The 18,504-nt window shown below is 36.3% G+C and overlaps 1 long non-coding RNA gene across 1 annotated transcript in view; it reads right to left on the minus strand.

The window, feature by feature from the left end:
* Window positions 1–13,542, minus strand: part of LOC131403842 (uncharacterized) — a 45,627-nt gene extending 32,085 nt beyond the window's left edge. Inside the window, exon 1 of the long non-coding RNA XR_009219565.1 lies at window positions 13,453–13,542. This is a non-coding gene — a long non-coding RNA (uncharacterized LOC131403842). The remainder of the gene's footprint in view (window positions 1–13,452) is intronic.
* Between the last annotated feature and the right edge of the window lie 4,962 nt (window positions 13,543–18,504).

The raw sequence follows: 18,504 nt of genomic DNA on the forward strand, positions 1-18,504 counted from the left end.
AAAGTGCAATGGAGAAGAAAGATTTCACTTATAATAGCTATCAAAAACAATATAAAATATCTGAGAATAATCCTAACAATAAATATGTGGTCCCATAGGAAGGAAGCTCCCAAACTTTCCTGAGAATAATCAAAGACCTAAATAAATCTTTCTAGAAGCATCTGATCTAGTACGACTAAAGATAACAAAGAATGAGTTAATTTTGCCAAATCTAACCAAGTAAAAATATTATTAGATTATTTGAAATGCATAGATTATTGAAAATGGAAAATAATTAGAAATAATAACGGTTAATACTTATGTAGTGTTTACTATGCGCCACGGCACTTTTACATAGATAACCCATATAATCTTCATATCTATCCCTGAGATGCATAATATGCTTTTCTGCACTTTATGCAGGAGGGAAAAAAGAGCTCAGAAAAGGAAATTGCCTGAGATCACATAGCTCGTAGATTTTGGAACCAAGAATTGAATCCAGACAGCATGACTCCAAAATTCAAGCTCTAACCTGCTATGGTATTCAGCCTTTCAATCCCAAATGTCCAAAAATTGGAAACTGGTCAAATAAATTAGGATAGACATATATGTCTTTTAAAAATGGGAAATGCTTAGATACAATATTAAGTGAAAAAAAGGAATAAATAGAACATTATAATAATATAATCCCAGTTATATTATTTTCGCCTATGTGTGTAGGCCTGTATGTAGAAAGAATGCATTAAACGAAAAAAACTGGACAAAAATATACCAAATATGTTAACTGTGATTTGAGGTAAAATTATGTATTATTTTTATTTTTAATACATTCCAATTTTTCTGTAAGCAGCAAGTGCTACCTGTATAAGAAAATAAACAACAAAACTGAATTTTAAAAATAGGCATAAATAGTGACCATAGATTTAAAAAGATAAAAATTTGAATTAAAATAATATTTTACTTAACTGAGACATTGAGACATAGAAAGTTTCCCTCCTTTAACCTTTCCAAATTACATGAAATCAACTAAGAGCCAATGATGAAGCAAAGCTAAAATACCCCTCCTGCCTGATCCAACTCCCAACCATATCCCTCCCTCCTGCCCCCAAGCATATATGATACTACAGGCTAACAGGAATTAAAGTTTGATATATAAACAAGAAAATTGGAGGAAGTCACACATTTCAAATAGTATAAAAAGTTTGAGTCTTTTATTATTCAATTAGTATATAAGGATCAGCAAATTATGCTCCAATCTGTCCGATTAGACACTGTGTAATCCTAGACTCCATTGCAGGCTTTTTCTAGTACATTTCTCTAATGCAAGACATGAAAGAAAATAAAGCAAGCCAAAATCTTTTAGATTATTTTATACCTAAATGAAAATAACAAATAAGCTAAAATATTTTACCTTTTTATTCGAATACTAGAATCTCTTACTTTTTTTTGTTAAAAGTGCAATATTACTGAAATTCTTATCGAATGAACCGTCCAGGATGATGATTGATTTCAGCTCCCTTTCAGTATCCTTTCTGCCTCAGAAAACAACACCCCTCAAAAAAACATGGATGTTTAACCAAATAATGATCTGTTTGAGTATCTCTCTCAAAGTCCACATCTCCTAACTCAACAGGTCTCAAGTTGCACCTGGAAACACAAATTGTATTGCAGTAATGAAAATGTCAGCACAGGCCTCTATCTGCAGCCACAGCCACTTTCAGCTTTCAATTTTTATTTAAAAGGCTTAATTGGAAGTTTTATTACTCCCAATTAGGCTTTTTAATTAAAAAGAAAGGTTGAAAGAGGCTGCAGGCAAATACTGCTGAAACCCATATCAGCATAAAATCAAAGGAAATAAAAACAAAATTACGCCGTTGTAAAACAGCAGTTAGAGGCACAGTTTTCAATAATGTTTACCTCTGGTCATATTTAATGTTGACGATGAAGCGGACGTGACTGATTGGAAAAACCAGACTGTGTCTAATGTAACAATAAAATTCATCAAAATGATACTTAAAAGACCACATTAGCATTCAAGGCAAAAATCTACCAAAATGCACAGTTGGCAATTCAAGTAGTTAGCAACTCTAATTCACCAACACTGCACTAACTCTACACACTAATGTAGACTCTTAAAATCTCTTTAACAAGCAGAATACTATGTATAAACAATGTGGGTAAGTGTTTATTGTTGTAAGATGATTAGCTTTTTAATTTCCTAAAGAATTTTTTTTCTTCTGTATAAAGACTTAGCTTGTCATTATTGTCGAGTTTGGCACTAGTGATGGTTTTTTAACTCAAAAACGAAATTAGAACTTGCATTCGCTTATATTTTTGGCATCTTTTGAATTTCATGTAATATCTTCAGAGCAAAATAGAGCTTCTTATATAGAGGTGAGTTCATCATCTGAGGTAACAGGAATATGTAGAAACATTAGATCTGTAGCAGACACAATTTCATACCTAATAAACTTGGCTATTTATCCCGAATTTTATAATAAGAGTCAGAAGAAGATATTTAAAACAGCTCTCATATAAGCTGTGATACTGAAGAAGTTATTTCTCCATATGGTAGCTTTCCAACTCACAGATTAGATTAATACTTGCCCCCAAATCACACAACCAAATTTTGGGAAAAAATATGCAAATGTCTATGCAGAGAAGGTAAATTTTAGTATGATATCAAGGCTGACAGAAATCTTTGTTGTTTATGTCCAGTCATTTAAGGAGTTCATATTTTGGCAGTTGGAATCTTGACTAAAAGATAATGCAGGTGGGGGCCACCCCGTGGCTTAGCGGTTAAGTCCCACGCTCTGCTACTGACGGCCCGGGTTCGGATCCCGGGCGCGCACCGACCCACCGCTTGTCCAGCCATGCTGAGGCAGCATCCCACATACGGCAACTAGCAGGATGTGCAACTATAACATACAACTATCTACTGGGGCTTTGGGGAGAAAAAGGGAAAGAAAAAAAAAAAAGGAGGATCGGCAATACATGTTAGCTCAGGGCCGGTCTTCCTTAGCAAATAGAGGAGGATTGGCATGGATGTTAGCTCAGGGCTGATCTTCCTCACAAAAAAAAAAAAAAAAAAGATAATGCAGGTGTAATGCAGCCCCTCTGCATTTTTCTAGAGAAAATGATCGTGCATAATCTCTTTCAGGAGGAGACATTCACTAAACTTGAGCAGACCAGGAAGGAGGAGTGGGTATCTGTTGTGTCATGGATTACAGTCGTCTTCATCTCCCGGCTTCAACTCATGTCCTCTCCAATCCATTCTCTGCATATCAAATTTTCGTAAGGCATAAGTCAATTCAAATCATTCCTTGCTTTACAAACTCTTTTATGGCTTCTTCTAGTGGCTACGTGGCTACAATAAAATCCACACTCCTATGCGTGGCCTGCAAAGCTCCGCCTGATCTGGCTCATGACTTCAACCTCATCTTGCGTCTTCTTTCCAGCTCACTCTCCTCCAGTTACTAGGGCCTTTTCCCAGTTCTATGAGCACACTAACCAGCTGTCTCCTTCCTTGGGATATTAGCACAGGCCCCACTCTATGCCTAACACTCTTTCCAGTTTCCTAAGGGCTGGCTTTTTCTGTGCTTCTCAGTTTAAACACAGTCTCCATATAAACATTACGTCTTCAGAGAAGACTTCCCGAACCATTTAAAGGAAGTTCATCACAGTTACTATCTTATTCTTTCATAATTCATACATTTATATGCCCCATAACTTATCACAATTGTAATGATGATATTTAGTGGTCCACTTCCTTGTTTTCATATTTTTTTAATGTCTTCAACAAAAGAATATTTCAAAAAGGCAAGAACCATGACTGTTTTGTATGTCAATGTATCATACCACCTACCCAGCACCAAGCCCCATGCCTGGCATACAGCAGGCACTCATTAAACGTTTTTATCCCCCTTGTAACAATGTCTTTTATTTATTTATTTATTTGATTGTTTATTCAACAAATCTTTTTTCCAGCTTTATTGAAATATAATTGACATATAACATTGTATTCATTTAAGGTGTTCCATGTGATGATTTGATACACGTATAATTTGCAAAATGATTACCACAATAGGGTTAGTTAACGTCTCTATGACCTCACGTAATTATCCTTTTATTTTAGAGGTAAGAACATTTAAGATCTACTCTCACAGAAACTTTCAAGTATATAATATAAAATTGTTAATTATAGTCACTATGATGTACATCATATCCCCAGAACCATTCATCTTATAACTGGAAGTTTGTACACTTGGACCAACATCTCCCCATTTTCCCCATCCCCCAGCCCCTGGCAGCCACCATTCTACTCTCTGCTCTGAGTTTGTTTTTTTTATATTTCACATACAGGTGAGATCATGCAGAATTTGTCTTCCTTCGTCTGATATTTCACTTACCATAAAGCCCTCAAGTTCCATCCATGTTTTCACAAATGGCAGAAATCTTTCTTTCTCATGGCTGAATAATATCCCATTACATATAAATATATCTATATTTATATATATTATATTATATATTATTTATATATTATATATAAAATATCTCATTACATATATATATATATGCCACATCTTCTTTACCCATTCATTGGTAGATGGACACTTAGGTTGGTATCATGTCTTGGCTATTGGGAATAATACTGCAAGGAACATAAGAATACAGATATCTCTTCAAGATCCTGATTTCATTAGCTTTGGCCATAAATCAAGAGAAGCGGGATTGTTGGAACATATAGTACTTCTATTTAGGATTTTTTGAGGAACCTACATACTGTTTTCCACAGTGGCTGTGCCAGCTGACATCCCCACCAAGAGTGCCAGAGGGTTCCCTTTTCTCCACATCCTCACTAACACTTATCTCTTATCTTTTTCATTATAGTCATTCTAACAGATGTGAGGTGATATCTCACTGTGGTTTGACATGCATTTCTCTGATGATTAGTGATGTTGAGCATCTTTTTGTGTCCCTGTTAGCTATTTGTATGTCTTCTTTGGAAAAATGTCTATTCAAGTCCCCTGCTTACCTTTTAATCAGATTGTTGTTTTTTTGCTATTGAGTTTAGGAGTTTCTTACATATTTTGGATATTAACCCCATATTACATAGAGGGTTTGTAAATATTTTCTCCCAATCAATAGGTTGTATTTTCATTTTGTTAATTATTTCATTTGCTGTGCAGAAGCTTTTTAGTTTAAGGTAGTCCCACTTACTAATTTCTGCTTTTGTTGTTTGTGCTTTTGTTGTCATAACCAAAAATTTTTGCCAAGACCAACATAAAGGAACTTTTTCCCTGTTTTATTCTAGGAGATTTAGGTTTCAGGTCTCATGTTTAAGTCTTTCTTTTGAGTTAATTTTTTTTGAGTGATGTAAGATAGGGGTCCAGTATCAGTCTTCTGCATGTGATTATCCAGTTTTCACAACACTGATTAATGAAGAGACTATTCTTTCCCTATCGAGTATTCTTGGCTCCCTTGTCAAATATGGTTGATCACATATGAGATAGTTTGTTTCTGGGCTCTCTGTTCTGTTCCGTTGGTCTATGTGTCTATTTTTATACCAGTTTCATACTGTTTTGTTTTTGTTTTGCAGAGGAAGACTCGCCCTGAGCTAACATCTGTTGCCAATCTTCCCCTTTTTGCTTGAGAAAGATTCACCCTGAGCTAACATCTGTACCAATCTTCCTCTATTTTGCATGGGGGATGCCTCCACATCATGGCCACCAATGAGCTGTGCAGGTCTGCACCTGGGAACCGAATTCGGGCCACCAAAGCAGAGCACGCTGAACTTAACCACTAGCCATGGGGCCAGCCCCTGTTTCATACTGTTTTGATTACCATAGTTTTGGAATACAGTTTGAAATTAGGAAATGGGATGCCTCCAGCTTTGTTCTTCTTAGGATTGCTTTGGCTATTCAGGGTCTTTTGTGATTCCATATGAATTTTAGAATTGTTTGTTCTATTTCTGTGAAAACTGCTATTAGAATTTTGATAGGGATTGCATTGAATCTGTATATTGCTTTGAGTAGTATGGACATTTTAACATATTAATTCTACCGATCCATGAACATGGGGTAAATTCACATTTATTTGTGTCTTTTGAAATTTCTTTCATCAAAGTCTTACAGTTTTCAGTGGGCAGATCTTTCACTTCCTTGGTTAAATTTATTGCTAAGTGTTTTATTGTTTATGATGCAACTGTAAATCGGATTTTTTAAAATTTATTTTTCAGATAGTTCATTGTTAGTGTATAGAAATGCATTTTTTGTGTGTTGATTTTCTATCCTGCAACCTTACTGAATTTATTTATTAGTTCTAACAGCTATTTGGTGGAGTCTTTAGAGTTTTCTATATATCAGATCATGTCATCTGCCAGCAGAAACAATTTTACTTCTTCTTTTCTGACTTGGATGCCTTTTATTTCTTTATCTGCTGATTGCTCTGGCTAGGACTTCCAGTACTAGTTGAATAGCAATGGTGAGAGGGGGCACTCGTCTTGTTTCTGATCTTAGAGGAAAAGCTTTTGGCCTTTCACTGTCGAGTATGATGTTAGTTATGGGTTTGTCATATATGGCCTTTATTATGTTGAGGTATGTTCCTTCTATTCCCAATTTGTTGATAGTTTTTATCATGAAAGATGTTGAATTCTTTCAAATGCTTTTTCTGCATCTATTGAGATGATCATATGATTTTTGGCTTTCATTCTATTAATGTGGTGTATCAAATTTATTAATTTGCATATGTCGAACCATCCTTGTATCTTAGGGATAAAGCCTACTTGATCATTGTGTATGATCCTTTTAATATGCTGTTGAATTCAGTTTGCTAGTATTTTGATAAAAAATTTTGCATTTATATTCATCAGGAATATAGTTTTCTTTTTTTGAAGTGTCCTCATCTGGCTTTGGTATCAGGGTAATGGTAGCCTCGTAAAATGAGTTTGAGAGGGTTCCCTCCTCTTCGATTTTTGGGAAGAGTTTGAGAAGGATTGCATTAATTCTTCTGTAAATGTTTAGTAGAACTCACCAGTGAAACCATCTGGCTCAAGAATTTTCTTTGTTGGGAGGATTTTTGGTTACTGATTCAATCTCTTTACTTATTACTGGTCTGTTCAGATTTTCTATTTCTTTATGATTCAGTCCAGGTAGGTTGCATGTTTGGGGAATGTGTCCACTTCTCCTACATTATCCAATTTCTTAGCATATAATTGTTCCAAGTAGTCTCTTATGATCCTTTGTATTTCTGTGGTATCATATTTTATATCTCCTTGTTTGTTTCTAGTTTTATTTAGTGAGTCTTCTCTTTTTTTGATGAGTCTAGCTACAGGTTTATCAATTTTGTTCATCTTTTTAAAAAACTAGTTCTTAGTTTTGTTGATCTTTTCTATTGTTTTTCTGCTCTCTATTTCATTTATTACTGCCCTAATCTTTGTTATTTCCTTCCTTCTGCTAACTGTTGGCTTAGTTTGTTGTTGTTTTTCTAGTTCCTTGAGGTGTGATGTTAGGTTGTTTATTTGAAATATTTATTTTTTCTTAACATAGTCATTCATCACTATGAATTTCCATCTTAGAATTGCTTTTGCTGCAATTTTTTTTTTAAATTTTTGCTGCAAAATTTATGGGAATAAATTTTGATATATTGTTATTCCATTTTTGTTTGTTTCAATATATTTTTTTATTTCATCTTTGACCCATTGGTTGTTCAGGAGTGTATTGTTTAACCTCCACATATTTGTGAATTTTACAGTTTTCCTACTGGTATTGATTTCTAGTTTCAAACCTTTGTGGTCAGGAAAAATACTTGGTATGATTTTGATCTTTTTAAATGATAAGACTTGTTTTGTGATCTAACATGTGACCTACCCTGGAGATGTTCCATGTGTGCTTTAGAAGAATGTGTATTCTGCTGCTGTGGGAAGGAATGTCCTGTATATGTCTGTTAAGTCCATTTGATCTAAAAGATAGTTCAAGTCCAACATTTCGTCGTCAATTTTCTCTCTGGATAATCTACCCATTGTTGAAAGCAGGGTATTGAAATCCCTTAGTATTACCGTCTTGTTGTCCATTTCTCCCTTCAGATCTGTTAGTATTTGCTTAATATGTTTAGGTGCTCCAATGGTGGATGTATATATACATATTCATAATTGTTATATCCTGTTGATAATCTGACCCATTTGTCATTATATAATGACCTTCTTTGTCTCTTATTACAATCTTTGTCTTAAAGTCTATTTTGTTGGATATAAATATAGTTACCTCTGCTCCCTTTTGGTTTCCACTTGCATGGAATATCTTTCCATCTCTTCACTTTGAGCCTATGTGTGTCCTTAATTCTGAAGTTAGTCTCTTGTAGGCAGCATATAGTAGGATCTTGTTTTTTTACCCATTCAGCAATTCTATGCCTTTTTTTTTTTTTCCCAAGGAAGATCAGCCCTGAGCTAACATTCATGCCAGTCCTCCTCTTTTTTGCCGAGGAAGACTGGCTCTGAGCTAACATCTATTGCCAGTCCTCCTCCTTTTTTTCCCCAAAGCCCCAGTAGATAGTTGTATGTCATAGTTGCACATCCTTCTAGTTGCTGTATGTGGGACGCCGCTGCCTCAGTATGGCCGGAGAAGCGGTGCGTGGGTGCCCGCCCGGGATCCGAACCTGGGCCACCACTAGCAGAGCGCGTGCACTTAACCGCTAAGCCACGGAACCGGCCCCAACTCTATGCCTTTTGATTGGATAATTTAATCCCTTACATTTAGAATAATTACTGATAGATAAGGACATACTAATGTCATCTTATTAATTGTTTTTTGGCTGTTTTGTATTTCCCTTGTTCCTTTCTTTCTCTCTTGCTGTATTCCTTTGTGAATTGATGATTTTCCATAGTGGTATACATTGATTCTCTTCACCTTTTGTGAATCCATTGTAGGTTTTGCTTTGTGGTTACCATGAGGCTTACATAAAATACCTTATAGACCTAAAAGTCTATTTTATGCTGATAACAATTTAACTTTGATCACATACAAAAACTCTACTCTGTTACTCTTCCCTCTTTTTATGTTTTTGAAGTCACAATTTTCCTCTTATATTAAGTATTCATTAGGTTCATAGGACCACTTTGTGAGATAAAGTATTCTTTGTTGGCAGTTTTTTTCTTTCAGTACTTTCAATATATCATCCTACTCTCTCCTGGCCTATAAGGTTTCTGCTGAGAAATCTACTGATAGTCTTATGGGGATTCTCATGTAAGTGACAAGCTTCTTTTCTCCTGTTGCCTCTAAGATTTTCTCTGTCTTTTATTTTTGACAGTTTTATTATAATGTATCTTGGAGAAGATCTCTTAACGTTTAGTTTTTTTGAGGACCAATAAGCTTCATGAACTTGGATATCCAAATCTATCCCCAAATTTAGGATGTTCTCAGCCATTATTTCTTTAAATAAGCTTTCCATGCCCTGCTCCCTCTCCTCTCCTTCTAAGAGTCCCATAATTTGCAGATTGCTTGTCTTGATGGTACCCAATGTTTCCACAGGCCTTCTGCACTCTTTTTCATCCTTTTTCTTTGTTCTCCTGTGACTGGATAATTTCAAAGCTTCTGTCTTTTATTTTGCAGACTCTTTCTTATGCTTGATCCATTCTGTTATTAATGTTTCGTAATGTATTTTTCATTTCATTCATTATATTCTTCAGCTCCAGAATTTCTGTTTGGTTCTTCTTTATTCTTTTTATCTTTGTTAAACTTCTCATTTTGTTCCCCTATTGTTTTCCTAATTTTGTCAAATTGTCTTTCTGTGTTTTGTGTTTCTGGGTTTTTTTGGGGTTCACGGAGCTTTCTTAACCCAGCTATTTTTATTTTTTTGTCAGATAAATTGCAGATACTCATGTCTTTGGGATTGGTTACTGGAAAATTATTGGGATCCTTTTGTGGTGTCATGTTTCCTTGATTTTTCATTGTTTCTTCAAGTATTGAGTTGCTCTCTTCACATCTGTAGTAGCAGTCACCTCCTCTAGTCTTTACTGACTGGCTTCAGAAGAGAAATGCATTCTGTCAGCCCTGCTAAGGATTCTGAGGCTTTCTCAGGCCTTCTATAAATACAAATAACCTTACTGTCTTAATTTTCTACTGTTGTTATAACAAATTACTATAAATATAGTGGCTTAAAACAACACTAATTTATTATCTTACAGTTCTTGGGGTTATAAGTCTGACATGGGTCTCATTGTACTAAAATCAAGATATTTGCAATGCTCTGTTCCTTTCTGCTAAGGTCTGAACGTTTGTGTCCTCCCAAAATTCATATATGGAAATTCTAATGCCCAATGTGATGCAATCAATGAGGCAGAGCTTTTGGGAGGTGCTTAGATCATGTGAGTGAAGCCCTTATAAATAGGACTAGTGCTGTTATAAAAGAAACCCCACAGAGCTCTCTAGACTCTTCTGCCATATGAGGATACAACAAGAAGTCTGGAACCTGGAACAGGCCCCTCACTTGACCATGCTGGCACCCTGATCTTGGACTTCCAGCCTTCAGAAGAATAAGAAATACATTTCTGTCATTTATAAGCCACCCAGCCTGTGGTATTTTGTTATAGCAGCCTAAATGAACTAAGACACTGTCTGAAGTCTCTAGGGGAGAATGTGTTTCCTTGCATTCTCCAATTTCTATAGGGTGCCTGAATTCCTTGGCTTATGGCCTCCTTCTTCCATCTTCAAAGCCATAATTTCTCATCTCTCTGACCCCTCTTCTATCATCACATCTGCATCTTTGACCACAGCCAGGAAAAGTGCTCCCCCTTTTAAGGATTCATGTGATGAGGATGGACCCATCCAGATAAGCCAGGATGATCCCAAGGCCCTCAACCTTAATCACATCTGAAAAGCCTCATTTTCCTGGGAAAACAACATATTCATGAGTTCCAGGGATTAGGATGTGGGGAAACCACATATTTGGGGGAACCATCACTCTGTCTTCTACAATTATCTTTCTGAGTCTCAATTCTCTCACTAGTGTAACAAAAGAAATAATAGCTTCTACCTTACGTAGTTAAAAGGATAAAATGTGATTATACACACGAAGCATCTGAGCCAGCGTCTGGCATATAATTGTGAACCTAAAACTGTTAGCTACTCTTACAAATAACAACCTGCCCCTGCTGTGCCCAATCACTTCTAACAAAGCCCACTTTCTACTGCCACAAAATGGTTAGGGTCATTGGTTTTGAACCCTTGCCTATCACAGATTCTTTTCTATTTCTCAGAGGACAGATTTTTCTGTTTCTACAGGTTAATCTTAAATCTTTCATAAGCATTTGTCTCCCCTTCAAATAAGCAGGAGAGGTGGTACCAGGGGTTACCTGTACAAGTGAAATTTTCGAAACTGCCACTCACTAATGGGTCCTAAACCCCAAACTTCTCTTATGACCATTCATGGTTACTTTCCGATCTAAATAAACCTCACACTAAAATTCATCATAAACGTTCACATGTCTCTTTCCCCCAGGCCCAGAGCTGGACATGGTGAGGCAGCTAGCCAATCACCTGCTGTTTTCAGAGGGCCTGGCGTCACAGTGTAACCAGATTGCCAAGGTTCACCTAGAGGATTACCTGCTAAATCACAAGTTTAAAGAAAACAATTTAGAGTTACCCAAGAGGAAACAACACACTTACTTATCTCCAGACTCTCCACACAGACTGTATTAAATTTTCCGTAACCAAATTTACTGCAGGACTGAGAACAAGGATGTGATATTTCTGCTGAAAGTTTTTGATATTTGAAACTGCCTTGTGTAAAGAAGATGAAAATGTAGGTGCAATTCCCTATCTCTTTGGCAAAACATTTTTTCTATTTGGGAAAACTGCTTGGTCATCTAATTATTCCTGAGTACAAAGTAAAAATAAGTTCAAAGCACAGGACCTAAATTAAACTAGATAATGCTTTCCAAGGTCAAGATTTTTTAAACATGGTATCTGATATCATCAGACTGTTCGACAGTTCTTTTAGCACCAATTTCTGTGACGTTTTTAAATCAATAAAACAAATACTCAACTATTGGAGAGAAAAAGAAAGGAAAGATGGCATAAAATTCCTTTCTTAACAATTTCTAAACTAAATATATATTTGAATATTGCAATTGTTGAGCCAAGCTGGTAAGGAACACTTAGAGAACTATCTAGCATTTTTCCAACACTTGGCAGTCACTTCATTAGGTGTACAGCATAGGAATTTAGAAAACAAGTAGAATTCAGCCAAATAGATTTGTTGTAGTCAACACTCACAGATGCTAAAAACGAAAGCTTGTTTTGTTTGAAAAGGGCACCCCTATTCCCATCCCTGCCCATCAAGTGAAAGGGAAAATATATGAGGATGTCAACCGTGAAATGTCAGCATACTAAGTAGGGTATATAGCTCAAGTTTCTTGATATGAGAGGGAAAGATTTTGGTGAATACTATTTGAAAGTCCATCTGCCACAGAGTTCTCCTGTACTTTCCCGTGTTTTATAAGGCTGCTCGGGGGGATGTGCAGAGCGTGGAATTACTATCTCCACACATCGCCCATCACCACCCACAGCTGTTCCTGGGAGTACTGGAGAGAATTGGATGTACCAAAGAAAATGAATTTAGAAATAGAAGAGCTTCAGAATTTGAACAAGAAAAGGAAGAGAACTGAAGCAAATGATACGGTTACCTTACCCCATGAGACAAGCATGCGTGAATTAATGAATATTATAAGATTTTTTACTAAGCCTGAACATAACTACAAAATATAAAACCGGTCTAGATCTTTTGTTGTCACTATCAAAGGGCGAAAAATGAGCCAGTCCAATGTGACAGTGCTAACGGCATATAATGAAAGCTTGAAATTGAAATGGTGATAAGCTCCGTGTGCAAGTCCTGTAGATCAGATGAATATTTATTACAGTTACATTTCAGATTCTACTAAAGAGCACATAACATCTTAAAGAATAACTTTAAAAGCCCTCATCTTTTCATTTCAAAGGAAAAGAAAAAAGGGATATAACCTACATAATGAATGGCAATAGTCACAATATCGTAACGTTTCTCAAACCAGAAAAACCCCTAATCACGTCCCAGATTTAACAAGATGACATCCAACTATAAACAGGATCATTTCACACACAACGATATCACAGCCAGCTCTGCGGAGACAGCGGAGCGACATTACACAGTTTAAAAGCGCATTTGAAAAGGGAAAGTGCAACCAAACTACCTGGAGTATATGAGTGAACATCATAAGATTAATAATCTGTGAAATTTAGCCAAAATCTTGCCGTCCATAGCAGGTATTTCAGTTTTTCTTAGACAGTTAAGATGGCTGGAAACTTTTAAAGATAGGAGACTCGTTTGAAATGGATTTTGCTTTAAAAAAGATGGTTTTGATGTATCTCTACACAGCGTCAAAAGTAAACGGGCACCCAAGTGCAACAAGGGCTCTCAGGAAGACACATTTTCAATACTGACCTGGCCAAGGGTGAGACTGTGGAAAATATACTGAGGTTTGATTTGATGGTTGTCTCAAGCTAAAAAAAAAGAAAAAAGAAATAAAATAAATCTTCTCTCACTGTATCAACAACAAGATGGTGGCATTTCTTTTTGAATCATCAATAGAGTGATTACTCGTCCTATAGCATACAGCTCATTAATCTCTCTTATTAGACCAATGATAATTTGGACTAAAATTTACAGTCCACAAAGTATATTGGTTTGAGACAGTATAAAAAATATACCTAGCTAATGAAACTTACAATTTTTCTTTGTTTTCCCTTAATCATCTGGATAATTTGTCTAAAACATTGCCCCCATCTACCGCATCTTTCTAAATAAATATGGCTAAATACATATGACTCATTTTGCAATTGTGCCTCCCCCACCATTTCATATGAATGTGCCATCCTATTTTTCAAAACAGAGAAATCAAAAACACCCTCCGTATTTTAAGACTATAAAATCGTGGCAGAAAAGTACCAGAAGGTAAATATTCTTTTTTTTAATTTCCTTCCTCTTAACCAGTTTAGGGAAAAAAAACCTGTCTTGCTTGAGCTTTTAATTAGTTAATCTCCCAAACAGGTAAGTCGGTGCTGTTAAGTGCTGTTCTGGTTTCAAATAATTACCTGAAAATGAATGCCTGGGGTTAGATTAACTATTGCGTCATCAGCATTCATCACTACCGCTATAGCATGAAGTGAAAGGAAAATAACGTCAAATGAAGAGAGGAGATAAAACTATAAAAACACAATGGACACAATTTTTTTTTAAATCTTGGCATTGACCTTCTCCTCCCCAGACGCTATTTCATTGCACACATTGTGATGGTCACGTAAGAGCCACATTCTTGAAGCATATTTATCTGGCACAAATTTTGTATGTGTTTCTGCTTTTCACGCACAGACTCTCACACCTTAGCGGGCACCAGAACCACCTGGGGGAGCTTATTAAAAGTTAAGATTCCCAGATCTTTTCGGATGACATGCCTACCCAGACTAGGGAAACTAAAGAAAAAATAAACAAGTGGGACTTTATCAGATTAAAGAGCTTTTATAAGACAAATGAAACCAGAATCAAGATGAACAGACAAATGAAACCAGAATCAAGATGAACAGACAACCAACCAGCTGGGAGAGAATATTTGCAAAACATACATCAGACAAGGGGTTGATCTCCATAATATATAAAGAACTCACACAATTGAACAACAAAAAAACAAACAACCCGATCAAAAAATGGGCAGAGGAAATGAACAGACACTTCTCCAAGGAAGATATACAGATGGCCAACAGGCACATGAAAAGATGCTCAACATCACTAATCATCAGGGAAATGCAAATCAAAACAACACTAAGATACCACCTCACGCCCGTTAGAATGGCCATAATCACCAAGACAAAAAAACAACAAATGTTGGAGAGGATGTGGAGAAACAGGAACCCTCGTACACAGCTGGTGGGAATGCAAATTGGTGCAGCCTCTATGGAAAACGGTATGCAGATTCCTCAAAGAATTAAAAATAGAGATGCCCTATGATCCAGCCATCCCACTACTGGGAATCTATCCAACGCACCTGAAATCAACAATCCAAAGAGGCTTATGCACCCCTATGTGCATTGCAGCATTATTCACCATAGCCAAGAAGTGGAAGCAACCTAAGTGTCCCTCGACTGACGATTGGATTAAGAAAATGTGGTATATATATACAATGGAATACTACTCGGCCATAAAAAAAGACAAAATCGTCCCATTTGCAACAACATGGATGGGCCTGGAGCGTATTATGTTAAGCGAAATAAGCCAGAAAGAGAAAGACAAACACTGTATGATCTCACTCATATGTGGAATATAAACCAACACATGGACAGAGAAAATTGGACCGTGGTTACCAGGGGCGGTGGGGGTGGGGGTGGGGGTGGGGGTGGGGGGTGGGGGGTGGGCACAAGGGGTGAAGGGAGTCATATATATGGTGATGGACAAACAAAAATGTACAACCCCAAATTTCACAATGTTAGAAACCATTAAAACATTAAAAAAAAAAAAAAAAAAGTTAAGATTCCCAGGACTCAAAAGGCTCTGAGGAATGTACATGTACATTTGGGGGCCCAGAAACTTCCAAACATTCCACATTGATTCTCATTTAGGGGGTCTATGGATGATACATGGAGAAACACTACCCTAGAGGCTCTTCACTACATCCTCTTCTACATATTGAAAGAAAAAAAGAGAAGATTCCCTGCATGTGCCTTGTACCTGGATAAGGCAGAAATTCAGCCACAATTTTATCTCACTTTCCACTGTATGAATGATGGTAATGCCACTGACCCTAAGCCGAACCTTCCAGTGACAGGTCTTCAGCCCCTCTCGAAGTAATTTATCCCATCTTTGAACAACTCTGATTGTTCTCTTCTTCTTACATTTGCATGAAGATCTTTGTTCTAACCTTTGGAATCACATTCTATAACAGCTATTTTATTCCAATAAGCCCTCAAACTGCCAGTGTAGGCACAGTGTAGACGGTCCCACCCAGACGACTGGCATGGGCACAAAACCCAGTGAAAATGCTCTGAAGGTCATACAAGATGGCTCATTCTTATCGAAAGATGGAAGGATTTAAGCGATTTGAGATTTGGGTAAAGCTTCATGTGAATATAAAACGTATAGACCATGAGAATGGGGAATGGAAACACAAAGGAGAGTTTGTTTTCTAAAGATACAAGATACACATGAAAAAATAAATTCAAACAATACGAAAGTTAAGAGTGAAAAGGTAAGGTCTTTTTTCTCAAATCTGACCTTCTAGCCCCATACTCCTAAAAACAGGTATTTCAACAGTTTTTATTTTCAGTTATTTTACTGGTTACCTTCTTCATAATATGTTTATTTGTCTCTCTTTACTTATAAAGGCCTGAAAGTTCCCCTCGTTTCCTCACCATGAGAGATGAGGAGAGGGCACCTACCTTACTTCATCTATCTGTCTCCCCTTCACCTTATACTACTTATTTGAGTTAGCCCAGTGGTTGCCTCTATGGCTTTAAATTACATAGTTAAATTTCCAGCCCTGAATTAATCATCTTGGGCAGCATCTAAAGATGATATGAAAAATGAGGAAATTAGCACAGATCCTTCCTAAAGGTAAGATGTTAAAAATGTTTTCTTAATCACCAACTTCTGTGTTAGGTGGCTGACCTGAGGCAAAGCTATTGAATTCATTCTCTCTTCTATCCATAGGCAGTAGTGTTGCTGACATGTATACTGTGGAGAATTGTTACAAAGTTTCTAAAACCTTATATTTCACACAAACATGAGTTTGTGGAATATACACACACTAGACTGATTGTCCTCAAACATTTCATTCAAACAGACACACTTATCTTCTTGTAACTTTCATATAACACATGATTTTAACTCACACAACGTGATTCTAATCTGTTCCGAAAGAGTTTATGCTTTATCTTAAGCTTCCTGGGTAACACACTCTATTTTCAGCCCCACAGAAAGCCTTCTTTATTTGACAGGGTCCTTGACTTTTAATCAAACTTGAACAACATCACTCAAGAGTAATAAAACATTTATTGCAAAAATGTCACCAACTAATGTCTTAGAACAAAGCCAAGCTATCAGTTCTGAAAGAATGGTTGCTTCCAAACTACCTCACTGGGTTAGTCTTGGCTGTAGAATAAATGACAGAAATTTACTCAAAAGCTAACATATAATGAAAGAAATGACAGAGCTATAAACAGGTACTTGATGAATCACAACAGTAAAAGATACGGCATTGTTGTAACATGTTCATAAACTACAATGGCAGACTTAATTATGCCCAATGGGAATGTGGTTGGTTTCATTGCTGTTATTTTGAGTAATGATATTGACAGTGAATCAAAAAGACAGAGAAACAACACTACAATTACAAACCAAAGAACAACTTTACAAGAATTCTATGTCGTACACAGCTAGGATGCAATTGTCATTTTTTCAATCACACTTGCACTACACAGAGAAATCACTTTCAGTATTGTCATGAAAGCTAATTTATGTAGACCAAAATTCGACTTTCCTGAAATTGATTCCTTAATTTTCCCAGTATGAAGTTAGTGTCTTGTAGAAAATATACAGGATTAACTAATCATACAATGTCCTTAAAGAATTTATAGTAAGGCTTTAAACATCAATGGACTAAATGCTCCAATTAAAAGGCATAGGGTGGCTGATTGGATAAAACAACAAGACCCATATACATGCTGCATACAAGAGACACACTTCAGACCTAAAGACACTCACAAACTGAAAGTGAAGGGATGGTAAAAGATACTCCACGCAAATGGCAATGAAAAGAAAGTTGGGGTAGCAATACTCATATCAGACAAAATAGACTTTAAAACAAAAACTGTAAAAGAGACAAAGAAGGGCATTACATAATGATCAAGGGAGCAATCCAACAAGAGGATGTAACACTTCTAAATATCTATGCACCCACCTAAATATATAAAGCAATTATTAACAGACATAAAAAGAGAAATAGACAGTAACACAATAATAGTAGGGGAATTTAACAGTCCACTTACACCAATGGATAGATCATCCAAACAGAAGATCAATAGGGAAACATTGGCCTTAAATGACACACTAGAACAGAGGGACCTAGTAGATATATACAGAGCATTCCATCCAAAAACCGAAGAATACACGTTCTTTTCAAATGCACATGGAACATTCTCCAGGACTGATCACATATTAGGCCACAAAACAAGTCTCCATAATTTAAGAAGATTGAAATAATACCAAGTATCTTTTCTGACCACAACAGAATGAAACTAGAAATCAACTATAGGAAGAAAATCAGAAAAGCCACACATACGTGGAGATTAAACAAAATGCTACTGAACAACAATTGAGTCAATGACGAAATCAAAGAAGAAATCAAAAAATACCTGGAGAGAAATGAAAATGAAAATACGACATGCCAGAACTTATGGGATACAGCAAAAGCAGTTCTAAGAGGGAAGTTTATAGCAAAACAGGCTA

Source organism: Diceros bicornis, unplaced genomic scaffold (assembly GCF_020826845.1).
Source record: "Diceros bicornis minor isolate mBicDic1 unplaced genomic scaffold, mDicBic1.mat.cur scaffold_92_ctg1, whole genome shotgun sequence".
Classification (NCBI taxonomy): Eukaryota; Metazoa; Chordata; class Mammalia; order Perissodactyla; family Rhinocerotidae; genus Diceros; species Diceros bicornis.